The sequence below is a fragment of the Cherax quadricarinatus genome, chromosome 6 (assembly GCF_038502225.1).
Source record: "Cherax quadricarinatus isolate ZL_2023a chromosome 6, ASM3850222v1, whole genome shotgun sequence".
Taxonomy (NCBI): Eukaryota; Metazoa; Arthropoda; class Malacostraca; order Decapoda; family Parastacidae; genus Cherax; species Cherax quadricarinatus.
In genome coordinates, this window is record NC_091297.1 from 43,862,650 (window position 1) to 43,882,857 (window position 20,208).

A 20,208-nucleotide genomic window follows, 5' to 3' on the forward strand; every position below is an offset into this window, starting at 1 on the left:
GGGTATCGCATAAGACCTCCTCCATAAGTTTCATTGCTCTCGCAACCATCAGTTTGGTCTGTCGTAGGCTGATGGGGACAGTAATCCCAACGTGTGGATGCTCTGTGGCTGCCTTGGCTGCATCATCTGCCACCTCATTTCCCCGGATGCCAGCATGGCTGGGGATCCAGTTTAATGTCGATCTTTTGCCCTGAACCTCTAAGGCTGTCATTATGCTCAGGATCGATGTGATGAGGTGAATACAGTGGACCCCCGGTTAACGATATTTTTTCATTCCAGAAGTATGTTCAGGTGCCAGTACTGACTGAATTTGTTCCCATAAGGAATATTGTGAAGTAGATTAGTCCATTTCAGACTCCCAAACATACACATACAAACTTACATAAATACAATTAAATAATAGGTCGCATTGGGAGGTGATCGTTAAGCGGGGGACCACTGTATTGTCCTGTGGTGGAGGATGGGAGAGTGCATTGATTGCAGAGGTTGAGTCAACATGTATGACAGGTCGGAGTTGATGTCTTAGGGCATGTGACAATGCCTGCTGAATCGCCACCAGCTCAGCTTGAAGGATCGTGCAGTGGTCAGGGAGTCACCAGCCTTGTGTGTGACCATTGTGGTACTGTCCAGCTGCTGCTCTCTTCCTATCAGGGTCGACAGAACCGTCTGTGAAATACACTGCACATGTGCATCCCTCTGCCAGTGCCATGCTTGTCTCAGCATGATTGCTCAGGGTATCTTGACTGCAGAGACGCTTAGAGATAGGTAGCTGCATGACGCAAACATCGGCCAGATCTGTGTGCCAGGGAGGTGGTGGATGATACCCAGCAACAGGAAGGTCACAACTCTTCTCAAGGAGTTGTTGTATAGGCAGCAGCTTCCACCCAGCAGCACAAAACGAACGAATCCAGGAGTAATCCATGAAGAGAGTTGGATCTTGTGTCATGGGTGTCAATACCAGTCTTCTTAGTGGGGTACCTTTCTGTTGGTGCAGAATTGTGGCTACTTTGCAGGCGTTTATGTATCTTACTCTGTTAGCCAGGGAAGGAAGCCAGGCCTGAGATCTGAGACATAAAATGTTGGTCCAGATGGGGGTCCCAAGTATAGTTCTTATCGCCTGGTTTTGTACGACCTCCACCCTTTGGAAATGAATGGTATAAAATACCGACACAATGGAAATATAAACACATGTGCAGTATAATGTGATCCTTTGACAACGTTTCGCCCACATAGTGGGTTTTTTCAAGTCACAAACATCGCTATCCCACATAAGAACATAGGAATGTAGGAACACTGCAGAAGGTCTGCTCACAAACTTATCCAATCTCCCTTCCAAGCTACCTAAGGTTTTAGACTCTAACCCCACTCGGTAGATCATCAGATGCAGCATTCTCCACCTGACCCAACATTCTGAACCTGACTATAAATACTCGCGTACCTTCCACCCATGTAGATCTGTTTGTGACTTGAAAAAGCCCACTGTGTGGGCGAAACATTGTCAATAAAGGATCACATTATACTGCACGTGTGTTTATATTTCCATCTCCACCCTTTGCCTGCTCTGCGGGAAGAGATGAGCTAATGCTGGTGCACCGTAGTCAGTGAGCGAGCGTATAGCTTGTATATAGTACAAGCGAAGTACATCTTTGCTCACCCCTGCACGGTGCCTCGTCATGGCTCTCATGGCGTTGAGTCTGAGTAGAGCATGGGATCTGACATACTCGGCCTGTTTCTGAAAGGTCAGCTTTTTATCAGTGTAGATTCCCAAGTATAGGTAGGAGCCTATCCACTCAAGTTCTATATCCTGAATACGTAATCTATTCACAGGATTTGGTCCCTTGAACATCATTACAAGAGATTTCTCGGCCGAGATCTTGAGGCCTAGTTCCTTGCAAGACTGCGTAATTAGGTCCAAAGCTCTCTGAGCCTGTCGCTCCAAATTGCCTTTCCCATTCACTACGAGTGCAAGATCAGTATAGCTGAGTAGCTGCGTACCACTATGAAAGGGAAGGCTCTCAAGTTCCTGCATAAGGACGTTAAACGGTAGGACTGAGCACACCTCCTTGTGACGTGCTTTTTCCAGGGTTTTAAAGGAAGAGTAGTGTCCCTGAAAGTTGTCCAAGTTGTTTTCTGTTCTGTACCAAGATACCATTGTGTTGCAGTGTCTGACAGTGTCTGACAATGGTATCTTTGTACAGAACAGAAAATAACTTGGACAGCTTCTACTTGTGAGAGTGGCTGGATTTGAGAGGGACGTGACCTCCCAACGACTACATTCTTACCTCTACTAGTGGCCTTCATCTCACCTCCTGGCAGTATATAAGGCTCCATCCTGTCACTTCTACTCCATATTGTTTCAGACTATGGAACGATACTCTTCTCCAGACTGAGGGACTGACCACCTCAAAACTTCAAGGGTGATGGACTGATTACATTGTCTTCACGTCTCTTCTATCAACTTTTCTGTACTCGACTGAAGAAGCCTACTGTGTAGGCGAAACGTTTTCAAATAGATACCTAATTGTTGCATATGTGTCTTGCCTAACAGAATTAGCAAGCTTATTGCTTGGGTAGCATTGAAAATTGGACTGGGGAAATATTCTGTTAGTGAGATGGATTGTGAAGGGCCTGCCTAGTATGGGCCAACAGGCCTACAGGCCTATTACAGTGTTCCTCCTTTATGTTCATATGTTCTTTTAACCATATTAGGCAGACTGTTCCACTTAGCATAAGAAAGGAGGAACACTGCAGCAGGCCTGTTGGCCCATACTAGGCAGGTCCTTCACAATCCATCTCACTAACAAAACCTTTCCCCAACCCAATTTTCAATGCCACCCAAGAAATAAGCTATGATAACTCTATCCACTCATTTGCAAGTCCCACTCAAATCCAACCCCTCTCATTCGTGTATTTATCCAACCTAAATTTGAAACTACCCAAGGTTTTAGCCTCAATAGCCCAACTAGGTAGACTGTTTCACTTATCAGCTTCCCTATTTCCAAACCAATACTTTCCTATATCCTTTCTAAATCTAAACTTGTCTAATTTGAATCCATTACTGCGTGTTCTCTCTTGCAAGAGATATCCTCAAGACCTTATTTATATCCTCTTTATTAATACCCATCTTCCACTTATACACTTCGATCATGTCTCCCCTCATTCTTCGTCTAACAAGTGAATGTAATTTAAGGGTCTTCAATCTTTCTTCATAAGGAAGAGTTCTAATGCTATGTATTAATTTAGTCATTCTACACTGAATGTTTTCTAAGAAATTTATGTCCATTCTGTAATATGGAGACCAGAACTGAGCTGCATTATCTAGGTAAGGCCTTACTAATGATGTATAAAGCTGTAATGTAACCTCTGAACTTCTGTTGCTTACACTTCCTGATATAAATCCCAGTAATCTGTTTGCCTTATTATGTATGCTTAGGCATTGCTGTCTTGGTTTAAGGTTATTGTTATCGAATCTGCACAAGATGTCCTCTCTTGAGCAACTCTACCAGCAGCTAAAAGAGGAGGTTAGGCTTGCTAAGCTTGAGATATGGCAATTGACGGAGAAAAACAAGAGGATTTGAAGTAATCCTGTTGGGAGTCTTCAGGTCAAGAGAGGAACCTGGTCAGTGACCGGCCAATATGGAACAAAGCTTAAAAATCAAGAAGACTGTTGGAGTGGTGGAAACAACGAAGATCCAAAAGACTGCTGTGGAGGCTTCCAACTCATTTTCAGTGCTACCAGACGAATGTGTGTTGTCTACTGGAAACATCGAAATGAGTACCAAGGAATCATTGGCAGAGGAGGGTGAGTCGACATCCCATGAAACCCCGATGAAGACCATCGAAAACTTCACTACGAACACCAGTGAAGGTAAGAACATTGTTTTAGTTGGGGACAGTCAAGTGAAATTTATGGATAGGGCATTTTGTTTTAGGGACAGGAAGAGAAGGTAGAGGGTATGTTTTCCTGGAGCTGGGATGGGGGATATTGTTAGCCGTCTGGACGATATCATGAAGGATAATGGGAGCAATCCTATTATCTTAGTGCGGGAGGCAATGATGTTGGCAGACGTAGGAGTGAAGACCTGATTAGCAGGTATAGGACAGCAATAGAGATATTAGGAAGAAGGGTGGGAACCCTGTGATATGTGGCATTTTGCCCAGGAGAGGAGTTGGTAATGAATGGCTGTCCAGGGCAATTGGTGTGGGGTTCACTTATCTAGGTTTGGGGTGGGAGCACTGACCAATGCAGTGGAGGGAGCTGTTAGGTCTTTGAACTAGAAATAGATAGTGGTATGGGTTTTCGTGGAAAATCTATGTATTCTGAGTGTAGCGATAGTGCGAGTTTTAAGGAAACCAGTTATAGGCAGAATGAGGAAGAGTTTTTTTTTTTTTTTTTTTTTTTTTACCACAGGGTTTGACAAGGTTAGGTTAAGGATCCCTAGCTTTGTTGGCAAGCTAAGAGCTGTTACCTACATCAGCTCATTTGAAAGCATTTTTATTGTTATGAGACATACAAGTAGGGAACAGGATGAAGTTGGAGCCATCTGTGGGCCAGCATTTTCATTTGATCAACTGACTTTATCTCGTTGACATCATTATGCTGTACGAATGTGTTCCATACTTGAGTCATCCTGGGTATATATGATCTCAGATGGAGTGATGTTCTGGAGAAGGGTACATCCAGAGTGAAGTTGCTGCTTTCTGCCCATCTTGTGGTATAAAAGCTTGTTTCATGCTGTCCTCGAAGTGGATCCAAGTGTGGTACTTTTGACAATATTGGCCTTGTACATAACAGTAAGGCCACCCACATCCTTCCTGTGTTGAAGGCTCTGCTGAAATGACAGATCTATCCAGGATGGGTCCAGGTGAGAGATGAGACGTCTTGCTCTGTTCTCTACTCTGTCAAGCAGTCACAGATGAGGGGGGGGGGGCAGGCAAGCCAAGAAAGTGGAGCATACTCAAGGTGTGAGCGTACTTGTGCCTTGTACAGAATCTTGCAACCCCTACTGTCAAGCAGATGCGGGATACGGCAAAGTGCTGTAAGCTTCCTGGCTGCCTTGTTTGCAAGATATACAACATGGTTCTTCATGGTTAGTTTGGAGTCAAATTTCATCCCAAGGATATCAACTTCTTCTCCAGGTGCCAACACCCTCCCATTCATCCTTACTACTGCACCAGCATTACCATCATGGTGCCTAGAGACCATCATCATTTGCATTTTCTCAGGCGCAAATGTTACTTGCCATCTATTTCCCCAAGCGGATATAGCTCTTAGCTGGTGATTGATGTAGCTTAGAGCAGCTGGCATTTCTTCTCTTGGATAAGTGAATGTCAGTGTACAGTCGTCTGCATATGCATGGGATTCTGGGATGAGATGAAGAAGGTTGTTGAAGTAGACATTCCATAACAATGGTCCCAGCACGCTTCCTTGTGGAACACTTGCCCCAACTGGATGTCTTGCTGATTCTGTTCCATTGAGAACTACCCTTAGAGATCTACCATGAAGGTAATCACTGAGGAAACATAGCATAGAGCCTGCAATTCCCAGTGCTTGAAGTTTTGCTAAAAGACCCTGGTGCCACACCCGGTCGAAAGCACCAGCGATGTCCAGTGCTACCACACAGCTGACTTTGGATTCATCCAGTGACTGGTGCTACTTAGTAGAGAGGTTTAACAAGAGATCAGCAGCAAAGTAACCTTTCCTGAAGCCATATTGACGGTCACAAAGTAGTGAGTGGTAGTCAAAAAACTGTCATTTGTCTTGAGATTATTGTCTCAAAGATCTTACCAGTGATTGACAGGAGTGACACTTGTCTGTAGTTGCTGATTTCTGCTCTGCTCTTCTTTTTGTGAACAGGGACTACATTTGCCTCTTTCCACAGAGAGAGCCATTTACACTGTACTAGGCAGTGCTGAAAGATGCGAGTTAGAGGTGTTGCTAGCTGGTCTGCACATCTCGGCAGTCTTGGGCTCAACTTGTCTGGGCCCACAGCCTTTTCTTGGCCAAGCAATTTAAGAAGGAAATGCACCTCCTCCTGCCTTATTGTCACCACTGACAGTTTTGACACAGTTCTTGCAGCTAGCCAACTTGCATTTTGGTAGCAAAGTGTTCGGCAAAGAGGTCCTCTTTCTCTTGACTATTAGTAGAGGTGGTCCCACCCTGTCGATTTAGAGGTGGAATGAGTTGATCAGGCAGATAACTTTGTCCTTGACCAGGGACCACCAGGTTTTGGAGCCTACCCTACCTGATGCTAGCTTTCTTTTTGTGTCCACCTCCCATTTAGCAATGGCCCACTTTTGAACGTCACCCATATGTCTACAGGCTTGCCTGTGCAAGTTCCTGTTATAGGTGGTAGGATGTCTCTTATACCTTTGCCATGCTTTGTACTTAGCAGTAGCAGCCTCTCTGCAACGAAATTCAAACCAAAGCTGATCTGTAGGCTTCGTCACATATTGCCGGTGAGAAATGTGTTCTTGTTATAGATGAAGGATGTGTCCAGTGAAGGCTTTAACTTTGTTGTCAACATCCCCTTGGAGAAGAGTTATTGGTGAACATAGGAAAGTCAGTGGCATTAGGTGATAAGGAGAGTAACAGGCATAGTGGAGGAACGGAGATCAGAAGGAAGAAAAAAAAAGAAGGGAGGGCTTCTGAAAATATCTTATACTAATAGTCGTAGTGCGAGAAATAAGATGGATGAATTGAGATCAGTTGCGAGTGCAGGTAACATTGATGCTTTTGCCATAACTGAGACATGGTTTAATATGAAAAATAGGGAGATGCCTGCTGAATGTCATATTCAAGGTTTTAAATTGTTCCAAGTAGACAGAAGTACTGTGGAACCTTGACTTATGAGTGTCCCAACTTATGATTTTTTTGAGATACGAGTCGTCCCTTGGTCGATTTTTTGCTCTGAGTTACGAGCCAACATTTGAATTTGAGTTACAAACCAGCTCCCCCCTCCCTCTTCCCCCTCAGCCCAAAACCTGGACACCTCGCTTGTTTATCTATGATTTCATGCATTAATTCCATGGAAATCATTCTCTTTTTCTTCTCAGCAATAATAATAATAATATAATATTATTACAGTCAAATCACTCAGTAAGTCAGTCAAGTCATTCAGTAAGTCAGTCAAGTCACTCAGTAAGTCAGTTCAGTCATTCAGTCAGTCACACAAACTCAACATGTTAACCTCTTTTTCTGTGTACAAAATAACACTTCAGTTAAGGATACAGGTTATCTCTTGTCTAATATCTTTGTTAATTCTTAGACTTAAGTGCTTATACCTCTTCCTGCCACTTTCAGCAACACTAGTATGGCTGCTGGATGTCATGATTGTTTGGCAGATACAAGATATAGTAATTAAAATATCGTAACACAATTGACAAACACAGCTGCCTTGTAGCAGAGAGAGACTGGACAGGTATGAATTAGGAATGCTGGGATGGTGGGAGTGCTCCCCGGCTGCTACACAACAAGGTGGCCGCTTGAGCAAAAGAAAATTTTTTCCCTTCCCACAAACTGAACCATATTAAATTAATTATACAACATGTTATATAAAATTGTGCAGCAATTCTTCAATAGCGGTCTACTGTATTATTATAATAATGATAAATCTTCATTTCCCTAAATTACTAATAATAATAATACAGTGGACCCCCGCCTTACGATATTATTTCATTCCAGAAGTCTGGTTGGGTGCCATTAGAGACCGAATTTGTTCCCATAAGGAATATTGTGAATTAGATTAGTCCGTTTCAGACCCCCAAAAATACACGTACAAAAGCACTTACAAAAATACACTTACATAATTGGTCGAGTTGGGAGCTGATTGTAAGGCGGGGGTCCACTGTATAATACTACTAATATATTATTATTATAATAGAGCTTCAGTTCCCTAAATTAATAATAATAATAATAATAATAATAATAATAATAATAATAATAATAATAATAATGCATAATACATATAATAATTCAGATTGTTTCTGCAAGTTGGCACAGCTGGTAAGCAGTAAACATGTTTACAGGCCTGTGGGGACAGTTCTCTCGTGCTTGTTTGCATGTTTTTAGTCATTTGGCAAAATTTCTTTTTTCTGACCATGAGTCCTAGTGATCTACTGCAGTCAGCCTCAAAAATACTCTGTTTTCTCTTACAGTAAGAACATGGGAAGATAATAGCCAAATTGGGACAGAAATGGCCGATGCTTCTGCAGCTGCCACTGCCACCATATTATGGCCTATTTTATTCATTCCAGAGTATATATTGTGTTTCTGTGTTAATTATATTATGTCATATTAGATGAATTGTGATAGATAAATAAGCCATACAGTTGATAATAGCGTCATATTCAAGTATTTTTTCTCGTTTCTCCAGAGTGCAGGAAGGAGTTAATGGCTTTTCAATTAATTTAAATGAGGAAAATTAATTTGATATACGAGTAAATTGAGTTACGAGCTAGCTCCTGGAACGGATTAAACTCGTAAGTGAAGGTTCCACTGTATTGGGAAGGGGGCTGGGGTGGCACTTTATATCCGTGATCGTTTAAATTGTTGCATAAAAACAGGTATAAAGTCTGAAAAACATACTGAGTCTGTTTGGGTAGAATTTTCAGAGGGTCATGAAAAATTGATTTTAGGTGTGATATACCATCCCCCAAACTTGGATAGAGACCGAGGAAGACTGCTCTGGGAGGAAATTGTTAAGGCCACAAAGCACGATAACGTAATTCTATGGGACTTTTTTAGTAATATTGACAAATTTTCTGACTGGGAATTTAGAATCTAATGACCTTTTAGTAGTAGTTCAGGACTGTTTTTTGAAGCAGTTTGTGACAGAACCTACAAGGGAAAATAACCTTCTTGGCTTAGGTCTGGCAAACAAGGAATCCCTTGTTAATAATTTAGAAATTTCAGAGGAACTTGGTGCTAGCGACCACAAATCAATTACATTTAGCATTGAATGGAAGTATGATAGTAGAGATAACTCGATAACAGTCCCAGATTTTTGCTTAGCAGATTACGATGGGCTTAGAGAACACTTACCCGTTGATTGGGGTAACGAAGAGAGCTATCAATGTGACAGTTTTCTGAATACTAGACATGCTGCCCAAAGAACATTTATCCTGTATAAAGGAATTAGATCAAATAGAAATGTGTTGAAAGAAAGAAAGAAATGATCCAAAATGGATGAATAATAGGCTCAAATATCTTTTCGGGAAGAAGAAAGGAATTTATAGGCGCATCAAAAGAGGCGAGGGTCATCTTATGAATCAGTATATTGACATTAAGAGGGACATTAAAAAGGGGATAAGAAAAGTTAAACGGGTCTATGAAATTAAAGTTGCTAGGGATTCGAAAACTAACCCAAAAAGTTTTTTCCAGGTGTATAGAACAAAAGTTAGAGATAAGATAGGTCCCCTTAAAAATAACTATGGGCATCTTACTGACAAAGAGAATGAAATGTGCTCGATTTTAAATAATTATTTTCTCTCAGTTTTTACACAGGAAGATGCTAACAATATCCCAGTAATTAATTTTCAAAGTGGGCCTGAATATAATTTATGTAACATCAGTCACTAGTGAAATGGTTATGAAACAAATAGACCGACAGAAGCAAAATAAGTCACCGGGACCTGATGAGCTTCTTTCAATTGTTCTCAAGGAATGCAAAATGGAACTCTGTCAACCATTAACTAATATTTTTAATTTATCTCTTCAAACAGGTGTAGTGTCTGGTATGTGGAAGATGGCTAATGTAATTCCTATTTTTAAAGCAGGGGACAAGTCGTTTCCATCAAATTACCTCCCAATAAGTCTGACCTCAATTGTAGGCAAATTACTAGAGTCAATTATAGCTGAGATTATAAGAAGCCATCTGGATAAGCATAATCTGATTAATGATACTCAGTATGGATTCATGAGCGGCTGTTCTTGTCTAACTAATTTATTAACTTTCTTCAGTAAAGCTTTTGAGGCTGTTGATCACGATAAAGAATTTGATATTATTTACTTAGATTTTAGTAAGGCTTTTGATAGAGTAGTACACCAGAGACTGTTAAAGTGGCAGCTCATGGCATTGGGGGAAAAGTGCTTTCATGGATCGAGTCATGGCTCACAGACAGGAAGCAGTGTGTGTCCATAAATAGGGTTAAATCCAAGTGGGGATCTGTAACAAGTGGCATTCCACAGGGATCAGTCTTGGGCCCGTTGTTTATAATATTCTATATCAATGATCTTGATTAGGGAATTACTAGTGAAATGAGTAAATTTGCTGATGACACAAAGATAGGATAATTGATTCAAACGTAGATATCAGGGAACTTCAGGAGAATTTAGACAAACTCAATACCTGATCAGAAAAGTGGCAGATGCAGTTCAATGTAGATAAATGCAAGATTCTGAAGCTCAGGAGTGTCCGTAACCCTAGCACTTGTAAGTTAAATAAAGTAGAATTTAGTCATACAGATTGCGAAAAGGACTTGGGGGTTACGATAAGCAGTAACCTTAAACCAAGACATCAATGCCTAAGCGTACGTAATAAGGCAAACAGATTTCTGGGATTTATATCAAGAAGTGTAAGCAACAGAAGTTCGGAGGTTATATTACAGCTTTATATATCATTAGTAAGGCCTCACCTAGATTATGCAGCTCAGTTCTGGTCTCCATATTTCAGAATGGACATAAATTTGTTAAAAAACATTCAGCGTATAATTAAATTAATACATAGCATTAGAAATCTTCCTGATGAAGTAAGATTGAAGATTCTTAAATTACATTCACTTGTTAGACGAAGAATGAGGGGAGGCATGATCGAAGTGTATAAGTGGAAGATGGGTATTAACCCTTTCGGGGTTATGGACGTACTAGTATGGCTTACGCACCAGGGTTTTTGATGTACTAGTACGCCTAAATTCTAGCGCCCTCAAATCTAGTGAAAGCTGGTAGGGCTACATATGAAAGAATGGGTCTACGTGGTCAGTGTGCGCAGTATAAAAAAAATCCTGCAGCACAGTGTGTAATGAGAAAAAAAAATCTTTGACAGTGTTTTTGGTTTAAAACAGCAACTTTGTACTGTATTTTCATATGGTATTTATGATGGTACTCTAGTTTTCCTGGTCTCATTTTATAGAATGGAAGACATATTACAGAAATTGAGACGATTTTGATTGGTTTTACAATGAAAAATACCTTGAAATTGAGCTCAAAGTAGCAGAAATCTTCAATTTTTGCCAAAGTTCAAAAGTGAACAAATCATGCTACGTGTCCAATACACGTCAACTGGTGAGTCTAATACTCTTTCATAAGTGCACTGATATTATTTATACCATTTCTATACTAATGCAGTAGTCTGCATAACAGTAAATCTTCTATTTCTTTGTGAGAAAAATTCAAAGTGGAAAGCAAAAGAATGTAAGACGGGCGTGGGGGCGTGACTAATGAACAGAGGAAATGTTATTTTAGTGCCAGGAATGTCTTTCTTGTTTATTCTGGACCCTATTTGTTAATTGGCATCTTTTGAAATTTGTGTGAAATTGGCAAAATTGCTAAATTCTGACCACTTTATTGGATAGTTGAAATCGGTAAATGGGTGGTTTGTTGTACTCGTTCGATAGAAAAAAATGGAGTTCTAGCGAAATAGTTATGATTTTTGTCGACTAGTGCACTGGAATTGGCAAAAAATAGGGCTCAAATTGGGCAAAATCGCCGATGCATAAACATCGTCGAAACCGCTGACTTCGTGAGAACATAATTCCGTAAGTTTTCCATCAGATTTCATATTTTTGGTGTCATTACGATCGGGAAAAGATTCTCTATCTTTTCATAAGAAAAAATATTTTTTTTTTAAATTTGGTGACCCTGGGAACAAGTCTGGGAGAGGGCCTGTCGACCCTGAAAGGGTTAATGATACTCAGCATGGATTCACGAGAGGCCGTTCATAAGACCATAAGAATGGAGGAACACTGCAGAAGGCCTATTGGCCCATACAAGGAAGGTCCTTATCAAAACGATCTCTACCCAAAGCTACCCAAGAATTAACTTCCGTACCCAATGACACCAATCAAACCCAGCCCCTCCTACTCATACATTTGTTTAACCTGTACTTAAAGCTACCCAAGGTCCTAGCCTCTATCACCCTACTGGGGTGATTGTTTCACGCATCCACAACTCTGTTGGAAAACCAGTACTTACCTACGTCCTTTCTAAATCTAAATACAATGGACCCCTGGTATACGATATTATAATATCCGTTCCTGAGAGCTCATCGTATGCCAAAATTATCGGAAGGCGAATTAATTTTCCTCATAAGAAATGATGGAAATCAAATTAATCTGTGCAAGATACCCAAAAGTTTTAACACATGAAATATTAAGTTTAATGCACACAAACTTAAGAAGACATGCACATTATTATTATAATCAAGGGGGAAGCGTTAAACCTGGAGGATTATACAGTGCCTGGGGGAGGATGTGGAAGGCATTCAGGCTTAATTCGGGGAACTGGAGCACAGATCCAATTCCCTAAATCAAGAGCCCCTCACCAACATCAAGGAACCTTCCTTGAGGGGAAGACATGCACAGTTAGTAGTACAGTGGACCCCCGGTTAACGATATTTTTTCATTCCAGAAGTATGTTCAGGTGCCAGTACTGACCGAATTTGTTCCCATAAGGAATATTGTGAATTAGATTAGTCCATTTCAGACCCCCAAACATACACGTACAAACGCACTTACATAAATACGCTTACATAATTGGTCGCATTGGGAGCTGATCGTAAACCAGGGGTCCACTGTATTTGTAGAAAGTGGTGTGGTAGGTAGGGTAGCGTAGGGAAGCAAGCCTGGCCACCCCACCCACTATGTAAAGAAACAGATGATGCATCTGGTTGTGGTTCATAAACTTTCATACAAACACCTTACATTGTGTACAAGTTGTCTCCACAGTGGTACAGTAGGATAAATAAAGACCAACACTTCAATTCTCATGTAATTTTTAGAAGGAATGGTGCTCTGACAAATTATTATTATTATTGTTACAAATTATTATTACAAGTTTATATTACAAATTATTATAGTAAGTTATTATTATTATAATCATAAAAAAGAAGCACTAACCCACAAGGGTCGTGAATTGCTATATATAGAGTGAAGGCATACGAAAGGAATATTTATCTACAGTTATCCCCCAGTGTTTGACTAGAGAAAACATAATTCTTCTGGCACTCCTACAGAGCTGCTTTGTAAACAAATCTCATATTTATGTCAATTTTTATTCTGTGGGTGTATGTATAATGTATATATGCTATGTAACATGTTTCTTATATAATTTTGAAGAAAATATCATGGATGAATTAATGAAAATGTCTTTATTAACATAAAATAAGACAATGTGCCCAAGAGAGACTATTATTACATAGTATTACTATGGCATCATGAGTAGAGGGACTCAGTGATTTTCATGGGTGCCTACATGCCAGCACAGTGTGTAAGTATATTTAGGTACAGGTACACATAAGCATAGTTATCAGAGTACATATACAATACGGAATAACTTTAAAACACTTCAAATTTTTGAAAGTTTCCAGGCATAATGTATGTGCTCATGAAGAATGTAAACAAACCGAGTGGGGCATGCCGTATTTGAAAGACCTTAAAGCAACTGCTCAAGAAGAAATTTCTTGCCTAGCTAGTAGTAATAATTTATCACAAGTTATGTACAGTGGACCCCTGGTTCGCTATGCTATCGGTATCTGATAAATCCGGTATGCGATGCATTATATCGCAAAAAATTTGCCTCGGTTCCCGTTACAAAACCTGGTATACGCGATTCCACGTGTGGCCTGAACTGCCCCGTGTGTGCCAGTGTTTACAAGCCAGCCAGTGTGCTCGCATCTAAAGATACATTCTGTACATTCCATATTATCACAGTGTTTTTGGTGCTTGTTTCTGCAAAATAAGTCACCATGGGCCCCAAGAAAGCTTCTAGTGCCAACCCTTCGAGACCAAGGGTGCTAATGACTACTGAAATGAAGAAAGAGATACAGTGGACCCCCGCATAGCGACCTTAATCCGTGCAAGAGGGCTGGCTGTTATGCGAAATGTTCGGTATGTGAATGAATTTTCCCCATAAGAAATAATGGAAATCAAATTAATCCGTGCAAGACACCCAAAAGTATGAAAATTTTTTTTTTTACCACATGAAATGTTAATTTTAATACACACAAACTGAAAAAGGCATGCACAATTACATGACACTTACTTTTATTGAAGATCTGGTGATGATTGATGGGATGGGAGGAGGGGAGAGTGAGTGTTAGTGTTTAGAAGGGGAATCCCCTTCCATTAAGACTTGAGGTGTCGAGTCCTTTTCTGGGGTTACTTCCCTTCTTCTTTTAATGCCACTAGGACCAGCTTCAGAGTCACTGGACTTCTTTCGCACAACATATCTGTCCATAGTGGCCTGTACCTCTCGTTCCTTTATGACTTCCCTAAAGTGTTTCACAACATTGTCAGTGTACAGGTTGCCAACACGGCTTGCAATAGCTGTGTGAGGGTGATTTTCATCAAAAAAGGTTTGCACTTCAAGCCATTTTGCACACATTTCCTTAATCTTTGTAGTAGGCAATTCCTTCAATTTCTCTCTCTCCTCCTTTGAACCAGTTTCCTCAGGTCTGGCCTCTTGCTCTTGAAGTTGATCTATCAGCTCATCAGTGGTTAGTTCTTCATTGTCATCCTCCACCAACTCTTCCACATCCTCCCCACTAACCTCCAACCCCAAGGACTTCCCCAATGCCACAATTGATTCCTCAACTGGCATACTCCTCTCAGGGTTAGCCTCAAACCCTTCAAAATCCCTTTTGTCTACACATTCTGGCCACAGTTTCTTCCAAGCAGAGTTCAAGGTCTTCTTAGTCACTCCCTCCCAAGCCTTACCTATAAGGTTTATACAATTGAGGATATTAAAGTGATCTCTCCAAAAGTCTCTTAGAGTCAGTTGAGTTTCTGAGGTCACTACAAAGCACCTTTCAAACAGAGCTTTTGTGTACAGTTTTTTGAAGTTTGCAATAACCTGCTGGTCCATGGGCTGCAGGAGAGGAGTGGTATTAGGAGGCAAAAACTTGATGTTAATGAATTTCATGTCCCCATAAAGTCGCTCTGCCACGTCTGTAGGATGACCAGGGGCATTGTCTAACACCAGGAGGCACTTAAGTTCTAATTTCTTTTCAATTAGGTAATCTTTCCCTCTTCAAGGGGGGCTCCTTGGCGTGGTGAAGAGGCTCTTGGTCTGAGGAATTAGCCCTGTCGGTCTTCTTCCTCAGACCGAACCTAATTACCCCCCATTCTCCCCTCCCCTATCCCATCCTCCCCATCCTCCCCTTTTTCCATTCCTCCTCCTCCTCCTCACCCCTCCCTTTTGCCCTTCCTCTTTTTAGCCTTCGTGATTTCTCCCACAGGCGCGCTAGTTCCTAGGTAGGGGAAAGGACACCGGGGTCCATCCCATTCCGTTGAGGTTTCTTGGCGGTGGCGTAGTTTGCCGTGGAATCTGGATTGCCTAGGGATGTCCCGATCCCTCTCCGGTATCCCGGAGTAGCTTTGGGTGTCTTTTGGGCGACGGGTGTATCTCTGGAAGCCACCTTTCGGATTCCGGGGGTGGTGGCTGAAGGAGGTATGCTTTGTGGTGGATATCCGGCCGCCCTCTCTTTTGTCCACCGAGGTAGCTCGGCAGATGTGAGGTTGCTATCCCAGATTGCTGGTTTACTGGCATGAAGGGTAGGGTATGGCACGGGTTCCATGCTGCATCTGCGCTACTAGCGGTGTCGAGTCCTCTTGGGCGCGGAGGGAGATTTCTGGCCCTTTCATTCCTCCTAGGAACTATCCCTCCCCGGTCCCCCCTTTTTTTTTTCTTTTTTTTATTTTTATTTTCTTTTCTTCTTTCTTTTTTTTTCTTAAAAACAAAAAGAAAGAAGTAACCTAACCATGGCAGCCCTAGTCCATGAACCTGGTACCCCCGGGCCCCTTCTTGATACCGCACCCCGTTCTGACCCCGCCTCGTCTTTGGACCACTCTTCAGACATTCCTCATGCCTCTGTACCTATTGCCGGTGCTGTTTCCTCACCCGCTTCAGGTACTGAGGCCTCGACTGACTCCTTCGATTTATCAGACCTTCGCTCTCCTCTGACTATGCTTCCGGCCTCTCCCTCTACGGTGCGGCAATTTTCAAATCGCCGACCCGTTCCACGTCGGACCAACTCTGGTCCCACGCCTAAACGTCAACGACAATTACCTGCTGATGATACTTCTCCACCTTCACCTTCTCGTTCTTCTCAGAAATGATCGACACGTCCTTCACTACCTTTCCACGCTCAGTTTCAGACTGAACAGTGGACTAAATTCTTCACTTTACGACCAACTTCCTCTACTGCCTATCTTTCTGACCATAGTATTGGCAAGGCACTCCTACGCCATGTTGGTAAAGATATTTCTTTTCATGCTCTTAAGAGCGGTACGCGCATCATTACCGTACAGAATGCTACCCAGGCTCGTGAGCTCTCTCGTCTTTCCCATATAGATACTGTTCCTGTCACCCTTGAAAAACATCATTCCCTCAATTCTTGTAGTGGTACCGTTATTCTGCCCCATACCATAGTTCAACAAAATTTCCAGACATGTGGCACTGATATTCTAGAACAGCTGGAACTCCAAGATCTCCCAATCCTCAAGGTAGACACTTACGTTCTTCCTGCCCGTGGGCGGAGACGATACCCTAGCAATGTGGCTCGTTTAACTTTTGACAGCCGAGAACTCCCATCCTCCGTTTATATAGCAGGACATCGGTTACAAGTTCGAAAGGTGATCCCTACACCACAACAGTGTAGAAATTGCTGGCGATTTGGCCATCCAGCGAAATATTGCAGATCTATCGCCGAATGCCCAGTCTGTGGTGCCGATGACCATTCTAATACGTCTTGCAATCGATCTCCCTCTTGCCTTAACTGTCATGAGGCTCACCCTTCGTACTCTCGCCGTTGTCAGGTCTATTTAAACGAGCGGGAAATCCGTTACCTCAAAGAGACAGAAGGTCTCCCTTATGCCATGGCAGTTTCTCATCTCCGCCTCCAAGGGAGACTCCCACGTGTTTCTTATTCCCGTGTTTCAAAACGTCCCCCCACTTCTGGTATCCCATCTTCTACACCCACCTCTGTGGTTACCTCTCCCATAATCACTCCTGTATCTAATCCTTTTGCTGTCCTCGGCTCAGACGTCCCTACTTCAACGCCTCAGTCTAATCTCGCTTCTTCGAGTTCTCTCTTACAAGCCTCAGTATCGACGAGACCTCGTACAACACCTCTTCCCAATCGTCCATCTACTTCTCAAAAGTCAAAAAAAAGTCCGGTAACACCTCCTACCCATCTTCCACCTCCTCATTTTACCCTCCCTGTCTCTGTCCCTAGTTCTTCCCCTCTCACTGGCTCAGTTACAAGTGCAGAGGTTCACCCTCCTCCTCGTAATGTACCTTCCTCCCCTGTTCCCTCCCAAGTTTCTTCCTCTTCTGCCACCTCCCAGGTTCCTGTCCCTTCTGTCCCCTGCCACGCTTCTCCAGTTCCCTCCACCCTTTCGCCCCCCCCTACCTTGGTACAGTCCAATACAGTTCCAATCTTTACTCATCCTCCCCCTACCATTCCCAATATTGTCTCCCATACGACATCTCTGAATTCCGAAACACTTGAAGCAATCTCTGAATATATTGCAGAGACCAAACCATCAATGGACACTGATCCACCTTCCGCTCTTTCTCTCTCCTCTGCTCCATCTGCGCAACTCCTTTCTTCACAGCGCACCGTTCCTTCGTTGCTTGAACATTTTCCACTGCCTCCGCATGTGGACTTTTCTAACCCTTCTAGTCCGTAGGAACCCTTACCTGCGGATTTCAAGTATCTTTATCATTGCCAATCATGGCCTTTTTACAGTGGAATATACGCGGCCTCAGGGGTAATCGGGGTGAACTTCAGATGTTACTCTCCCAGTTTGCCCCTGTTGGTGTTTGCTTACAGGAACCAAAATTACACTCTGCTGTTATTTCTCACATCTCAGGCTATAATTTATTGTATTCTTCAGATCCTTTTCCTGATGGGACCTTTAATGAAAGTGCCCTTCTTCTCCGCACTGATATTCCGTACCATCAGCTATTTATTCATACTTCGCTGCATTACACAGCAGCCCGTATCCACTTACATAGGTGGTATACGCTCTGTTCTTTATATCTCTCTCCTTCTCGGGCATTATCTATTCCGGATTTTGCCTTCCTTGTTTCGTCATTACCGCCACCGATTCTGTTGCTTGGTGATTTTAATGCCCACCATTTCCTCTGGGGAGGGTCTCACTGTGATTCCCGTGGAATTCAGTTAGAGGCTTTTCTTGCCACCCACCCCCTCCATGTTTTAAATACAGGTACTCACACCCATTTTGATCCTCGGACTCATACTCTCTCTTGCATCGATCTCTCAGTTTGCTCTTCCTCCGCCGCATTAGACTTTACTTGGTCTGTTCTCCCGGACTTACATGACAGTGATCATTTCCCAATCATTCTTACTTCCCCTTCATATTCGCCACCTCTTCGCACCCCACGCTGGCAATTTAATCGGGCAAATTGGAACCTTTACTCACACCTGACTGTTTTTAAAGAGGTTCCTTCTTCGTCCTCCATCGATGAGCTTTTACACCTCTTCTCGTCCTCCGTTTTCACCGCAGCTTCTCATTCTATACCCCAAACTTCGGGCAGGCATTCTCAGAAATGCGTGCCTTGGTGGTCTCCTGCTTGTGCTCGTGCAGTACGTTTGAAACGCGCTGCATGGGGCAGGTACCGGTACAATAGAACCACAGAGCGACTCCTTGATTTTAAACAGAAGCGTGCGATCGCTCGCCGTGTCATCCGTGACGCTAAACGCACTTGCTGGCGAGATTATGTCTCCACCATCACCTCTGCTTCCTCTATTAGTGCAGTCTGGAAAAAAGTACGAAAACTGAGTGGTAAATATTCTCCTGACCCGGCTCCTGTTCTGCGGGTTGCCGGTGTTGATATAGCAAACCCACTAGATGTTGCCAATGAAATTGGCAATCATCTGGTCCGTATTTCTCAGGGACTCCATCTATGCCCCTCATTTCTTTCCTCAAAGTCTGCCAGAGAGTTAGCACCCTTGGACTTTTCTTCTCTCAGAGAAGAACAGTATAATGTGCCTTTTACACTTCAAGAACTGGAGGCAACACTCTCAGCTTGTCGATCATCGGCAGCTGGGCCCGACGACATTCATATTCGTATGCTACAACATTTACATCAGTCAGCCCTTGCAGTCCTATTACGCCTTTACAATCTTATTTGGTCACAAGGAGTTCTTCCACAGCTGTGGAAATCCGCCATTGTTCTCCCTTTCCGCAAACCAGGCACTACGGGACATGAAACCTCCCACTATCGTCCCATTGCTCTTACCAGTGCAGTTTGCAAAGTAATGGAACGTCTAGTAAATAGACGTTTAGTGTGGTATTTAGAGACACACAACAGTCTCTCCACTCGTCAATATGGCTTTCGTAAGGGACGTTCTACCATAGACCCCTTACTGCGCTTGGATACGTATGTTCGTAATGCCTTTGCGAATAACCACTCAGTTATTGCCATATTTTTTGACCTTGAGAAGGCATATGACACAACTTGGAGGTATAATATTTTAGCCCAAGCCCACTCCTTAGGCCTTCGAGGCAATCTACCATCCTTCCTTAAGAACTTTTTAACTGACAGGCATTTCCTTGTTCGGGTTAATAATGTGCTCTCCCCGGACTTTGTCCAAGCTGAAGGTGTCCCCCAGGGATGTGTTCTGAGCACAACACTTTTTCTCCTTGCTATTAATGATTTGGCCTCTAGTCTTCCATCAAATATTTGGTCATCACTCTATGTTGATGACTTCGCTATTGCCTGTGCAGGCGCTGACTGTCACCTCCTTACAGTTTCTCTCCAGCATGCAGTCGACCGTGTTTCCAATTGGGCCACCACACATGGGTTTAAATTTTCCAGCACTAAAACCCACCAAATCACTTTCACTAGACGCTCTGTCATCTCTGATCATCCTTTGTACCTCTATGGCTCACGTATCCCTGAACGTGATACAGTCAAGTTTCTGGGCCTCCTCTTTGATCGTAGGTTATCCTGGAAACCTCACA